This window comes from Thermobia domestica, chromosome 11 (assembly GCF_964235325.1).
Source record: "Thermobia domestica chromosome 11, izTheDome1.hap1.1, whole genome shotgun sequence".
NCBI classification, from domain to species: domain Eukaryota; kingdom Metazoa; phylum Arthropoda; class Insecta; order Zygentoma; family Lepismatidae; genus Thermobia; species Thermobia domestica.
In genome coordinates this window covers 257,725,917-257,740,799 of record NC_137464.1, presented here as the reverse complement: position 1 = coordinate 257,740,799, position 14,883 = coordinate 257,725,917, and the positions used below count along the sequence as shown (strand labels likewise).

At 38.2% G+C, this 14,883-nt stretch overlaps 1 protein-coding gene across 1 annotated transcript in view; it reads right to left on the bottom strand.

Moving 5' to 3' along the window:
* The window catches only part of Gyc32E (Guanylyl cyclase at 32E), a 423,433-nt gene that overhangs the window by 35,258 nt on the left and 373,292 nt on the right, over window positions 1-14,883 (bottom strand). The gene's annotated exons all lie outside the window — the stretch shown is intronic.

The window sequence follows — 14,883 nt, the reverse complement described above, 5'->3', positions numbered from 1 at the left end:
AGTAAAGCCCGAGTAGGAAATTCTTGTATACGAGCTATACTGTCGAGAATGGCCTCAAACAAGGAGATGAGTTGTCGCGGAATACGTTAGAACTTTGTCCTTATAAGTATTCACACATATTCAATATTCAGTTGCAGTAAAGCTGTAATTTAGAGTTACCATTTTTTATTTTTACAAAGTGGCCGCGGTGGCTCAGTGGTAGAGCGTTCACCTCTGGTGCTGCCTAACGGGCATAACCGTAGGACGTAAAACTCAAATTGTTTTTACTATATTTGGTTATCTGATAGACGTGCTGGTGCTGATATATAACTAACATCCTACTGAAGATGCCCTTTCAGGTGAACCTTGGCTTGGTCTAGTGGCTAGTATGCTTGACTTTGGTTCGCGTGGTCCTGGGTTCGATTTCCTGTAGGGTTACAGTTGAACGACCAAAACTGGTTCGGATTCTACTATAATCAGTATCTCGTCGTCTCCTTTAGCCTAGCAGGCATAAACGTGGGACGTTAAACTAAATGAAACCAAAGCCCTCTCAGGTAATCTTGTTAATATAAGTAACATTGTAAACTTTTCTATTGCTAATACTGTAATTCACTTTGTTCTTTCGCCATTAGATTGTCAGATTTTTCAGAGAGGAAAATAAGGAAGACTTTTCTAAAAGTGAAATGCACTAAAAAAGAGTACATATAACAAACACATTAATGATTTCACGTATTAAGGTAGAATAATTTTAATTTGGAACTGGGACACATATGTAACGGTCGTAACATATTTAATTTAATTTATTCAATTAACCCAAAACAAAAGAAAATTAAAGAAGAATTATAGCTGTCATAAAATACGTACAGGGTGTATCAAAAAGAACTTTACAACTTTGAAAACTGATATTAATTTATTCATTTATCTTACAGACATGGTTTTGGTGTCATTTTGTAGCAAAATACATCAAGTTTTGACTCACGTAGTACACTAGTTCAGAAACAAACCACTACAAGCGCTAGCGGCAGTTGGAGCAAAGATGGCTGCCTTTACTGGCCTCGAGCGTACTAGCTATGTATTTTGGTTTGAAAGATCCAACTTTGCAACAACTGTGCAACGTAATTTTCTTACAGAGTATGGTAAAGAGACTCTCAGTAGGCTTACTATTTATCACTGGCATAAGTGTTTAATTGAAATGGATGTTTGCAGTGGTGTTATTATAATTCTTTAACAACCGGTTATATATATTAAATATATATATATATATATATATATATATATATATATATATATATATATATATATATATATACAGTGGCGTATCCAGGATATGATTAAGGGAGGGGCTAAACCATAGTTTGCCGTTTTATCCAGTGTAAAGCAGGATTGAAGCCCATTTTATCTAGTGTAAACCTGAGCGTCAAGGGGGGGGCTATAGCCCCTATAGCCCCCCTTGGATCCGGCACTGTATATATATAATATACAGAACCGGTTGTTAAGAGAGAGAGAGGTAATAGATTAGTAGATGGATAGATATAACTCTCTTAGGAACAAGGTAGACAAAAGCAAAATTCTTACTGGATACCACATGTGACAAGTAGAGACCCACACAGCATCCTAATACAAGGTGCTGTGACGAAATTAGGTAGCACTGCGAATATCTTGGAAACGAATTATCTAAGATAGATGATTGTCTAAAAGTATTGGAAAGACTTTAATCCAGCAATGGATCGAGAATTGTTGATAAAGGTATATGTGCGTTTTAAATATAAATAACCCTCACCACTAAACTCATATAAACCCAGTTCTTATTCCTGATTTCTGAGCATTTGAGATTAAGAAATAAACGCTTATACCCAGAGCTGGATTTAGGTTTAGCGGGGCCCTAAGCTACTGAAGGTAATGGGGCCCTTTTTGTATCCACATAAACGTAGGCACCCTATATACAGAAATGAAGAAATTAGTGATATTTGAGGAAGCACAGTAGCAGAAGGGGCCCCATTACTTACATCATAGGGGACTACACAACACGAAGCACTGTTGCTATATGTAAATTTTATTTTATTTATTGTTTTTCTTATATTTTGGAAAAGTACATTCATTTTTCCTTTAATTTTTGGGGCTCCCACAGGAGGAGGGCTAAGCTATAGCTTGTTTAGCTTATACGTAAATCCGACACTGCTTGTACCTTGCTCTGACAGATCATATGTTTAATCCCGTAGCTGTAAGAATTTCTAAAAACAAAGATAGTTAAACTAATATTTACTGTTTCTGCGCATAACTGGGTAAAATTTACTGTTATGTCTGGGTATAACAAACGGTTCTGCTCACCTCTGGTGCTTGGGGTCCTGGGTTCAAACCCTGCTCCCGCCAAGTGAACTTTGTGGTAGACAAACACCGTGTGCGTGGGTTTTATCGAGGTTCTCCCATTTCCTCCCAGTTTCTTCATTCCACCATTTCAGTCATCTCTTATCATCACCGTCTCCTTTAGCCTAACCGGCATAACCGTGGGACGTAAAAAATCTTAAAAAAAAAACGGTTCTACGAACCCGAAATCTTTTAGCCACCTGTTCTAGCGAACCGGTGAGAACGGGCTGAATAGCACCACTGGTTTGTTCGGTAAGACACAAGAAATCTTCAGGTCATCCCCCTACGTCTGAAGACGTTGTAGACCAAGTGAGACTTCAGATGGGATGTCTGGATGGGATGAATATAACCAATGCAAGCAATATTGAATCTCTTTAGATATAAGGTAAAAAGCTTGATGTGTTTTGCTATAAATAACACCAAAACCATGTCTACAAGCTAAATAAATCAATCTATGTGAGTTTTCAAAGTTGTATCGTTCTTTTTGATACACTCTGTATATCGTATAAATCGAAGTTTGTATTTCTCTTGGTTGGTTTGCGGCACGAAAACATTCTTGGATGCAGTGCTTTTAGAAGTCATCTTCAAGTTTGCAAGTACAGGATTGCAATTATTAAGGTGGATCACTACCCGGAAGTCAGTATAAGCATTAATTTATTGCCTTAACCAACGCGTAAAGAACTGGCACATATTATAAGTATTACACTACAAAATAGAGTTATGCGTCAGCTACAACATGAGATACTATTTTCTGTGCTTATGTATTCTGTTAGCTAAAAAAGTAAAATATAAGAGGAAAACTTGATCAGTTTTAAGGTGAGTACGCAAGATGGCGGTTGCTGTTAGATTTTGCTACTCCTGTGCTCAGTTTTACGAAATTTTTACTTACAAGCATAAATTATTCTACAAGTAGTTGTCTCATTACGGTTTTTTAACACCTTGTAACACTAGAAAATTGTGGTTTCCGTAAGTACCGGATATGGAAGTGGAGATACGATTTTAACAACCGGTTCCAAGAACCTGAGAAATTTTAATAACCGGTTCGGGCGAACTAGGTGAATGACACCATTGAGTAAAACAATAGACCCGTATGCTCTGTCAACGATCAGACTATGAGCCTACGCAGTGGAGGCAAGGGGACAATCGCCTTACCCTGCATTTTCGAAACGTGTTTGGTTGTTTCAAAACGCTTTTACCCAGAAACACACATGAAGGAACATTATATTTGGTTACACCTACTACAATATTTAATATAGACCTATTTAATGTAGTCCACAAAGATATGCAATATGCCTGAATAATAACTGTTTTGCATCATGCGTTATGCGCATCAATGTATGTCGGGCTTTTGCCCCTTCCCCGGCCTTGGGAAAATCCTGCGGGTGTTTCTGGATAAAAGTGTTCTTATTCGGAACTGTTATTATCTTCAGGTGTGCATAGTATCAAGTATGAACCAGTACTAAAAGATAGTGTAAAATTGTTTTGAATATATGCCACTATAAACAAGAATCACAGAATTCATACTTGAGCTTATTATTGTTGAAGATCATGTGATATATATGAAGTACAGCAATCAAGGTTCAAAAGCAAATACTTGCAAAACATATGGAGAAATGAAGTAGGTTAAATATACTAGTAGATTTTAATAAAATTAGCTGTAAATAGCTTGGTAGGTAGATCACCTCTGGCGCGCGAGATCGCTGGTTCGATCACACTTTTCGACAGGAAGACTTTCTAGGGATGCGCACGAGTCGAGACATGTCTCGAATCTCGACTCGACTCGACTCGAATTCGAGTCGAGATTCGAGTCGAGACACACTATGTAAAATTCGAGACGAGTCGAGACAAACGTGTTTCTCGACTCGAATTTTCGAGTCGAGACACGAGTCGAGTCGAGACAGCTCATAAAAATCTCGACTCGACTCGAATGTCTCGAAAATTTTTCTAAAACTTTTAATATTATTATGAAGAAATTATTCACTCAGAAACAGCCTTGAAACCAATTCCAGCATTTATTACTTTAGAAAGGTACAGAACGCATAAATTTAATAGTTAATCTTCCGAGATCAAGATTTAATTTTCAGCTCAATTCAGTTAATTAAAACTAGTAATTAATGTCGTGATATTTCATTGTACTTCAAATATAATAATAATAATAATAATAATAATGATAATGATAATAATAATAATAATAATAATAATAATAATAATAATGATAATTGATTATCTAGTTTGTATAAAACTATTATCCGTAGCCTATATCTAGTCTGTATAAGAACATTGCAATAAAGTGAACATCATAAATTCTCTGAATGAGCAATTGGCAGTCTATAGTAATTTAGCATAGTTATAACTATTGTGTTTTTATTTCCATGAACGCCATAGGGCTACATAACTTCTGGACAGGGCCGGATTTAGGGGGGTGCAAAGGTGCATCCTACCCCTCCTTTGTTGTAAATATACCTATCTAAAATGAGAAGCTAGCAGTAAAAATACCGCGACACTAGCGTGTCGTGAATGGGCCACTGGTGTACCGCGAGGATTCAAAACAAAATTATTAATTCTATAGCAATCAAATTGCAAAACGTAGGGGAAAATGTATATTTGTATTGCACATTACTATCAACCTCTACTATGAATATACAATTTTAAGTTTCATGCCGTGTTACTCTTCAGTACATTTCTAATGTTGAAAAAAGTATTTGTTATTGTTATGACCATTATTGCTTCTTTATCGTTACAGACTATTTCGTAACTTGAAAATTTAAAATATTATTCAATCCTTTCGATAAATTATTTACATTTGTGTTTTAAAAGTAAAATAGATTTATTTGTTCGTTCGTTATTTAATGATCTTCATTCTTAGTAAAAGGTTGGATACAGTTTTCGAAAGAGTAAGCGTATTTTTAATAACCTGAGTCCAACATTTCATTGCAGTTGTTTTCTCCTTTTAAATTAGAATGAAAAATAAGCATAGTGATTTACCACGAGGAAAACCCAGTGATCGAGCTTTCTTCTCTGTGCGAAGGAGATAAGTAATCAAAGAAAAAAATACCAGTGTGTTTTATATTTACAAATAATAATATCTATAAGTGTGCCGCGAGAATTCATGTTACACCCGTAGTGTGCTGCAAGTTGAAAAAGGTTGGGAAACGCTGGTTTAGAGGAAAGAATAATTGGTACACTCCCTCTTCCCTGCTCTCTCTCTGCCTAGTATATTTTCTTTATTTTATTGTCTCCGAAACACCATTCCAGACAAATGCTTTTCGGTAGAAAAGTTAGAAACAAACCATCCCGCTCTTGGACAAAGTGGGCAACATGCGGTAGTCAGGTCAATGAACCTGCTTTGGAACGTTTCGTGCAATTTAGGTTACTGAGAGGGTGTAGTTTCTTCAACTATGCCGCCTTCTACTATGGCACGTGCCATAAATAAGTCATCGTCTGATCGTATGGGAAACACCGCTAGTTGTCCTTGCCTGACATCTGTTTCATATTCATATTAGCCAGTGACAGCGATAAAGGGCGCGCATACCCTGGGGTGCGGGGGAGCATACTTGAGGGGGCCTCTACAACGTACGCTCAGCAAGGCACCTTTTACTTGTCATTTATAATTTTAATGCATTTTGAAAGCGTTTCTACACAGCTTATAATTAATTCTAACAGTTTCACAGAATTAAACCAGTTGAGAATGCTCCATGAGCATTGCCAGAACGAACTTAAAAAGAATGGAGATATGGAGCGGGAAGGAAAACTGTCATTGTTCCTACCTCGCAAAAATTAGTAAAATATTATTTCTCTATAACTTACAGTTCTCGAGATATGGCTGCTTAAATATCTAGAAATTTGAACTTTTTGGCCATTTTTTGGGGAACGGTGGCCAGTTGGCCAGTAGACAGTTAATCAGTGGACACTGGTTATTATTTGGTATTAAAATGTTCACCACCCTCTTAGGTATTGATCAACACCAATATGATCTCTCTACAAGTTACGGCTCCCAAGCTATGGCTCATTAAATATCTAGAAATTGGCCATTTTTGGCCAACATCACGGGAACGGTAAGTCATAGAGAGATGATATTGATGTTAATCAATACCTAAGAGAAAGGTAAACAATTTGGTACCGATATTAATTCGTGGCCACTGGCCAAACCAGTGGCCAGTTGGCCAGTGGCCACAGGTTACTATTTGGTACCAAAAAGTTCACCATCTTCTTAGGTATTGATCAACATCAATGTCATCTCTCTACAACTTATGGTCCCTGAGCTATGGCTCCTTAAATAGGTAGAAATTGGCCATTTTTGGCCAATATCACGGGAACGGTAAGTCATAGAGAGATGATATTGGTGTTAGTCAATACCTAAGAGGATGGTATGCATTTTAGTACCGATATTAATTGGTGACCACTATACAACTGGCCATTGGCCAAACTAGTGGCCAATTGGCCAGTGTTAATCGGTTACTATTTGGTACCAAAATGTTCACCATCCTCTTAGGTAATGAACAACATCAATATGATCTCTCTGTGACTTATGCTTCCCGAGATATGGCTCCTTAAATCTCTGGAAGTCGGCTATTTTTTGGCCAATATCTTGGGAACGGTAAGAGTGACGCGAAAAATTTAATCACTTTTTCTGATAGTTTTTGAAGCTCTATCAAATACACGGTTCAAAATTGAAAAATCGCAAATAACAGACAGACACACAGACATAGAGAATTCAGTATCGAACTTTTTTTAAAGTTCGTTGATAATGAAGTAATAATTAAAGTCAAATAATGAGGAATGACTGAACATGAATGTCAGGTTCCTCTTTGCGATTTTCCAAAGATTTTATTTTCCAGTGTAATATTTGCATATTATTATGTTAGTCTATAATGCCATATTTTCGATATCGTGTATCTTAGACTAGAATTACAGTGTATTACAATAAATTATCGTATTTACCAGAAATATCTTCCAAGAAAATAATTCGAGATATAACAACTTGTTATTTGAAGAAGACAGTTGCTTACTGACAAGAAAGTGGCTCCACTGAGATCCGAACGAGACAATTGTGTTCGCATTGGATATGTTATAACTAGACGAATCCCGAAGTTATACGTGTCACCGGGCGGGATATCGTGAGTTACAACATATTCAACGAACTTAAAAAGTTCGTTACTGAATCTCTATTTTGTACACTGCATTAGATAGAGTATCAAAAACTATCAGACAAAATGATTAAATTTTTCGCGTCAATCTAACCGTTCGCAAGATAGTGGCCAAAAAATGACCGATTTACAGAAATTTAAGCAGCCATATCTCGGGAACCGTAAGTCATAGAGAGATCATATTGGTGTTGATCAATATCTAAAAGGATGGTGAACATTTTGGTACCAAATAGTAACCGGTAGTCACTGTCCAACTGGCCAGTGGTTTGGCCAGTGGCCACCAATTAATATCAGAACAAAAATGTTTAACATTCTATTAGGGATTGATTACCACCAATATCATATCTCTATGGCTTACCGTTCCCGTGATATTGGCCAAAAACATGGCCAATTTCTAAATATTTAAAAAGCCATAGCTAGGAAATTACCTGCTAGAATAGTTTGAACCGAGTCATTTGTTCGGAAACGATTGGGTAAATGGAAAACTCGGTGAACATGTATCCCATCATTTTCAAGGCCACACTTTTTTGGGGTAAAAAGTTTGCCCCAGGGTTCCCCGCAGGGCCCCAGACGGGATCCAACTAAAAAGTTTCAAATGGCAAGGGGGGTTAAGTAGCACATCGTTTGAAATCTGTTGTAAAATGAAGGAAAATGGAGCAAGTCTCGACTCTCTACGACAACCCTGTGCAAAATGGCGGCGGGTCAAAATGAAAACAAAAACTTAATTGAAAAGTCCACGGCCACTCGTATAAATCGAAAATGGTGAGACAAATGTAAAAACAAGAAAGGACGTGTGGCATTACGAAATCGAGCTAAAGAGAATTTCACAGTAAATATCAAGCTCAAGCTCGAATTAGTGAGAAACTTGACTAGTGTGATCCTCATTGAGATTAGCGAACGCGAGCTCCATTGAGGATAGAGAGCATGAGCCCAAGTGAGTCACGGTTGCAAAATTACCAATTTTACTTCTTTCTTTCTTTTCTTTTCTTTTCTTTTTCTTTTCCTACTCCAATGCGTAAGATTTATGAACAGCAGAAGTGCTTGCTAGAAAGACTTTAATTAGCATTGCTTGAATTATCCATAGACTAGGAACTGCTTAGATATCTAATGCAACTTACGTTCGCATTTTAACAATTCAGGTTGTAATTAAAACCTTGAATACTGAGCAGATGAGCACGCAGAATGTTTTGTTGGGGTGTATTTCTAATACACAATTAATTCTTCGTAAACAAATACAACTCTATAGTATCTGAAGCGGCTTGAGTTGGATTGAATGAAAACGTGAACATGTATTCGAACTGCGCAATGTATTGTTAATTATCATGAACTGGAACAATTAGAAAAAAAATGGAAGCGCAACTGATGAGCACCAAACATCAAAATTTCACAAGGCATGGTCAAAGCTCACACCTCAAAGACCAGAAAAAAAGATTGCCCCATCAACTAACCGTTGTCTTGTCCAAGTCAGTTGCTTCTTTTCATTGTGAAATTTCCTGCAAGTTAATCAGAATGTTGAAAATTTCCTACATTTTAAATTTATTTAGTATGTACTGATCAGTCAGAACCTTATGACTACCAACCTACTATCGATATAATTTCCGTCCAGGCGATATCTGTGTCACCTGCCGACGAATGCCTGCTAGTCAGTCACGCGTACGGTGCATGCAGTATCAGTGAGAGTGCTGGCCGTGTGTAGAGTGGGGAAGGCGCGCGATCTGAGTTTGACCGAGGGCAGGTTGTAATGGCCCGCAGACTCGGCAGGAGAATTTCGGAAACTGCAGGACTTGTCGGATGTTCGAGGAGTGCTGTGGTGAGTGTCTTCAACAAGTCGCGAAACCAAGGGAAAACGACGTCCAAACATCGAGGGGTTGGGCGCCCCCACCTCATTACAGATGTCGGACGTCATAGGCTGGGCAGACTGGTAAAACAAGACAGGCAGCGAACTGTGGCAGAACTAACATCATACTTTATTACTGGGCAAAGTACAAGTGCGTTTGAACACACAGTGCACCGAACACCCCTAACGATGGGCCTCCGAAGCCCATGTCCCATCTATGTGCGAATGCTAACACCACGACATCGGCAACTACGACTGAAATGAACACATGACCACCGTCATTAAACCTTGGCACAGTGGCAGAGCGTTGCATTATCTGATGAATCCCGATACCTTCTTCATCATGACGATGGGAGGGTGCGGATCCGTCGTGTTTCAAGAGAACAGTTCTTTGACACCTGTACTGCGGGACGGAGACAAGCTGGCGGTGGCTTAATTATGCTCCGGAAAACATTCACGTGAGCATCCATGTGTCTAGTGAAGGTCGAGCAAGGCACCATGACGGCCAAGGCGTATCACACACTGCTTGCAGACGACGACCATGTTTCCCAACGGTAGTGGCATTTTTCGAAAAGATAATGCACCATATCACAAGGCCAGGATTGTGATGGAGTGGTTCGAGGAACACAGGGGCAAGTTCCAAGTGATATGCTGGCCGCCCAACTCGCCTGATCTGAACCTAATCGAACACAAATGGGATGTGATTGAACATGACTTCAGAGCGCATCGCCCCTCTCCCTGGAATTTACGGGAATTAGATGACCTGTGTGCAAGGACGCCGATCCTGGGGAGCCGAGGGGGCCCGGACACTCCCAAAGCTCATGTGAGCCCCCGCATTGTATTTATGAATATACAATATTTGGCATAATTTGAATACAATTTGTCTTAAAATCCTCATATATATGCCTTCTGCATCTGAATGCCCCCCTCCACATTTACAGAAAAATCGGCGCCCTTGCCTATGTGTACCAATCAACTCTCTCCAGTGACCTTTCAAGGGTCATTGCGTCCATGCCAAGAGGCGTCGCCATTGTTATCCGTGCCAAAGTTGGACACACTAATAATAAGGTAGGTAGTCATAATATTCTGGCTGATGTGTGCGTATATTTTAACTCGTATATTTTGTCTCGACTCGAATTTCGAGACGTCTCGACTCGAATTCGAGTCGAGTCGAGACAGAGTCTGTCGAGTCGAGACAGAAACATATTTTCGAGTCGAGACACGAGTCGAGACAACATTTTCTCGAGACGAGTCGAGACAGGCTTAAATCTCGACTCGACTCGACTCGAACGCATCCCTAAGACTTTCTGTAGGACCCATAGTGTGCGTGGATTTTCTCGGTGTTTTCCCACTTCCTTCAGTCCACCATTTCGATAATCATCATCACTGCTTCTTTTAGATTCAGACTATAATCGTGGAATATTAAAGTAGAAAATTTCAAATAGCGCCTTCGGCACCCTAACACCCGTGCTAATCGCGTAGTTTTACTCGCTGCGAGAACTTATGCAGAGTCATTCTGACGCGTGATTACTAAAGAGTTCGACTAACATATGTTTCCTGCAGTAGTCAGGCTTTTAGTATGACGCTAATCATACGTCAAAACGACTCTGCAAAAGCCCTATCTCAGTTTCCTCATTCTACCTGGATTGTGGAACAAATCTGTATGTAAGTAAGCAACCTAGTAAAAATTGGTGATAGTTTTCATTTAACGTAGCCATGTTTGGTCCAGAAAACTCTGGAATTTTAGCCATAATGATTATCATCCCGGTAGCCACTCCAAAATTGTAGGGGAGGCTCGGCTGAAGTTAGGGGAGGCTCGGCTGAAGTTAGAGGGGGCTCGATCCAACAATATTATAGTTCATTTGCAAGCCTACGGTGAAAATTTTGGGGGGGCCCGGCCCGCCTAGACCCCCCTGGATACGGGCCTGATGATTATGCCATCTAAAGTAAAGTTACACTAAGGCATTCAACTTACAAAATATATGCACTGGGGAACACAACTTACAAAATACCTGCACGGGAATAGAACTGACAAAATACCATGCTTGAAGGAACTAAGTCTGTTTTGTTGAAAAGATCGGATTTGTATAATGGTTTTGTATTTGGATACTTATTATTGTATTTGGACATCTAGTTATAGCTAAACATATATCTTTGTAATTTGCAAAGAAAATTTTACCATGCAAGTAGTTTTCGTTACCCCTAAATGCAGTTGGAGTCGAATTTTGCCCAAAAAACGCTGGAATGTTAGCCATGATAAGTAAGCCCCTAAAGTAAAGCTGCTCCAAGGATTGCAACTTCGCCTTTAAAATAACATTTTTGAACCTACTAAGAATATGTCTTGTCCTATCTACCTAGGTAATGATTTTGTATTTGTACACGTATCCTTAATCTGCACCGTAGAGGCATCTAATTATAAATAAATGTATAACGTTTAACTGCCGTTTTCTAAGAAACTATTACCATAGAAATGATATGATTTCCCCCTAAATGCAAATTGAGTTGCTCATTGACAAAAAAAAAAAAAAAAAAAAAAAAAAAACAAGGGAATTTTAGCCATGATATATTAAATCTCTAAAGTAGAGATAAGTTTTACACCAAGGATTACAACTAGGCTTATAAAACACCAGTTTTGAGCGTACTGAGAGTCTGTTTTGTCCAAAAGATGAAATTTGTCATGATTTTGTATTAGTATAGGCATTCTTAATCTGCACCGTAAAGACATCTAGTTTGAGAGATACACATAACGCTTCATAAGTTAAAAATCACTTTTGATCAAAGAATATAATTAATTCAAATTTTAAAGCAGCCAGTATTGAGTAAAATGGAAATAAAAGCTCTCATTTCTCTTTGTTGTAAATCATGTATAAAATGCGGCCGTGTCTAAAAACTTTTCTATCCGTAACTCATGTGGCAACATCGCATGTATCGCAATGAGCTCTGCCATCTAGTGAAAAAGTTTTACCCTAAAGGTGACTAGCGATCCAGCTTAAAATAGTGATGGATTGAACTGCAATAAAGTTGTGAATTTCAAAAATAAAACGTACTTCCACTAAGGCAAACCACAAGAGATTTGCCATCATCTTAAGAAAAAAAAGAGAGAGAAAGAAAGAGAAGAAAGGAAGGACAAAGATAAAGAAAGACAACGGAGACGGAATCCGGAAAACGGAGATTTGCTACTCAAATAAGATTAGAGATCTTCCTGTGCCATCCCACGTACCTGTCACCTGCTATTTTTGGCCCGTAACCACACACGATTAAACAAGTCGAGAGAATCATAAATGTCCTGCCTCCTACAGTATAGTTGGACTCTCATTGTCACTATTATGCACTACGCAGTAATGGTAGTTTGATTGAAATTTCCCGCGGCGTAGGGAGATTTAGCAAAGATTTTTTTTTAAGGACGGAAAAAGGGAAATTTTACTAATATGAGATAGAATGTATGAAAATTCGGCTTTTCAGCAAATGATATGTTAATAAGCACTGCGGAAGTATGACGAAAGATGGTGGCATTCTTTCCAGAATCTCACACATAAAGTGACAAACTTTTTTTTTTTTCAATCCACAAGCCTTCCGCGGCCTGACTTGAAGATGTCATTATACAAGATAACATTGAAATAATAAGAGAAGATCAAAAGCACAAATGTATGTTGTGGAGATATAAGCATAGTATAATTATCCATAGATACGCAATAATACTTTCTTTAAACAATGATATGTATATAGTGAACCAAAATTAGGAAAATTTTATCTTAAAAAGGGAATTTTTGAGCATCACTGAGGGAAATTTTTACTTGAAGACCTAGCATTACTGCTATTACGTCAGTTTTGAAATTGTTCGGGCATTCACTCCCCCGCCCAATGCCTTATTTTTCTAGTATAAAACATCAGAATAATGTCAACAATCATCCTCTGTTTGGACTGCAGACAATCAAGCTGTATCAGGCAATTGTGAGAAAATTTGCGGGGATAATACAGTTTCCGAGGGTGATGTATTTCCAGGGATTGCACACATGCAACATATACAAGGGCGTCGATTTCTCTGTAACTTTAGAAGGAGGAGGACGTTCAGATGTGTGTTTGGTTGCAGACAAGGGTCTAACAAGGCATATATGAAGATTTTAAGATAAATTTAATTCAAATTATGCTAAATATTGTATATTCATAAAAATACAATGGGGTCCCACATGAGCATTTGGGGTCCCAGCGCCCCAGGATTGGCACCCTTGAGTACATACATATCAATCAACTCGTCTTGAGGAAAAAAAGCGATTGGTAGTAAAATTGGTCACTTCTGCTGGTAACACATCCCCCCCGGAAACCCTATTAGATACCGTTTGCCTAAAGTGAATTTCGATACCGTTCGCTTTCTTTCATCTAGACGAGTTGATTGATATATCTCCCCCTGTGAGGCATAGGTCACTATGTCACAATTGTCTAAGTTTACAGGAGAGCAATTTTATGGTGTCTTTAACTCTAATCATCTACACACTAATGGACTTGGCTATTTTTTTTACCTCGTTTAACTCCCTTAATAATAATAATGGTGACAACGCATCTCCTTGTTTCAGGCCATTCTTGATCTCAAAGCTCGTGGACAAGAAATTTACTATCCGGACTTTACTTTGCGATTAATTTAAACTACCATTTCTACACAGAGAAAAATCCGTTCTCCGGACAGCGGTATATTGTACAAATATACGGTATCCTCTTGGTTACTATTGAAATCCTCGTATGGTACATAGGCACTGCCCTTAGGTGTTACATCATGCCGTTGCAGGATGTCTGACATCTAACAGCTTTCCATATATCACATGTATATACTTATGTTACCTTCGTCAGCTATATGTTATATACGTCCATTTGTATGTGAGATCCTGTCCGCCTTTATTGTTTCATCCAGAAAGTACGTATAGATGGAACACTTAATACAGAAAGTATTATAAAACATGCGTTTTCAGTTATACGTCTGCTGTATGTTAAGTCCAAAAACTACAGGAATTACGCATGTAACCTATCTTTTTAAGTACGCACCTACATTTTTTTTCAGTGTACTTTTTGTTAAGATACTTAATTTTTTTTCTCTACGATCAATAATAAGGTATCATGGCTATTTTAGTTTTTTTTAAAACGGCCACCATTTAAAAATGAGGCAGCATGTAAAAAAAAATCGAAACAAACGTTGTAGAGGTCTTTACAAGGATTAAGAAACACCTGCCATTTTCTTCCAGCATCAATATTAAGAAAGTAACGGATATTTTATGTTTTCAAACTCCCGCCATTTTTAAATCAAGATGGCCGATGTACCTGACAAACAAATCAAACCAAGTACATTATCAAGCGCCATCTATCATCTTGGTGCAAATGAAAATTACGAACGCTATTGGGACACCAAGATTACTTATACATGTATATACGGATATATATTTCTAACCTTTAATCCCCCCCTTATATACCAAAAAACCTAACGTTTCGGATTTTTCCTGTTGGTTACACAGCAAAATCTACAGCCTCACAAAAATTCAAGACCCTGTAGCAGCTGAAAGTACTTAAACA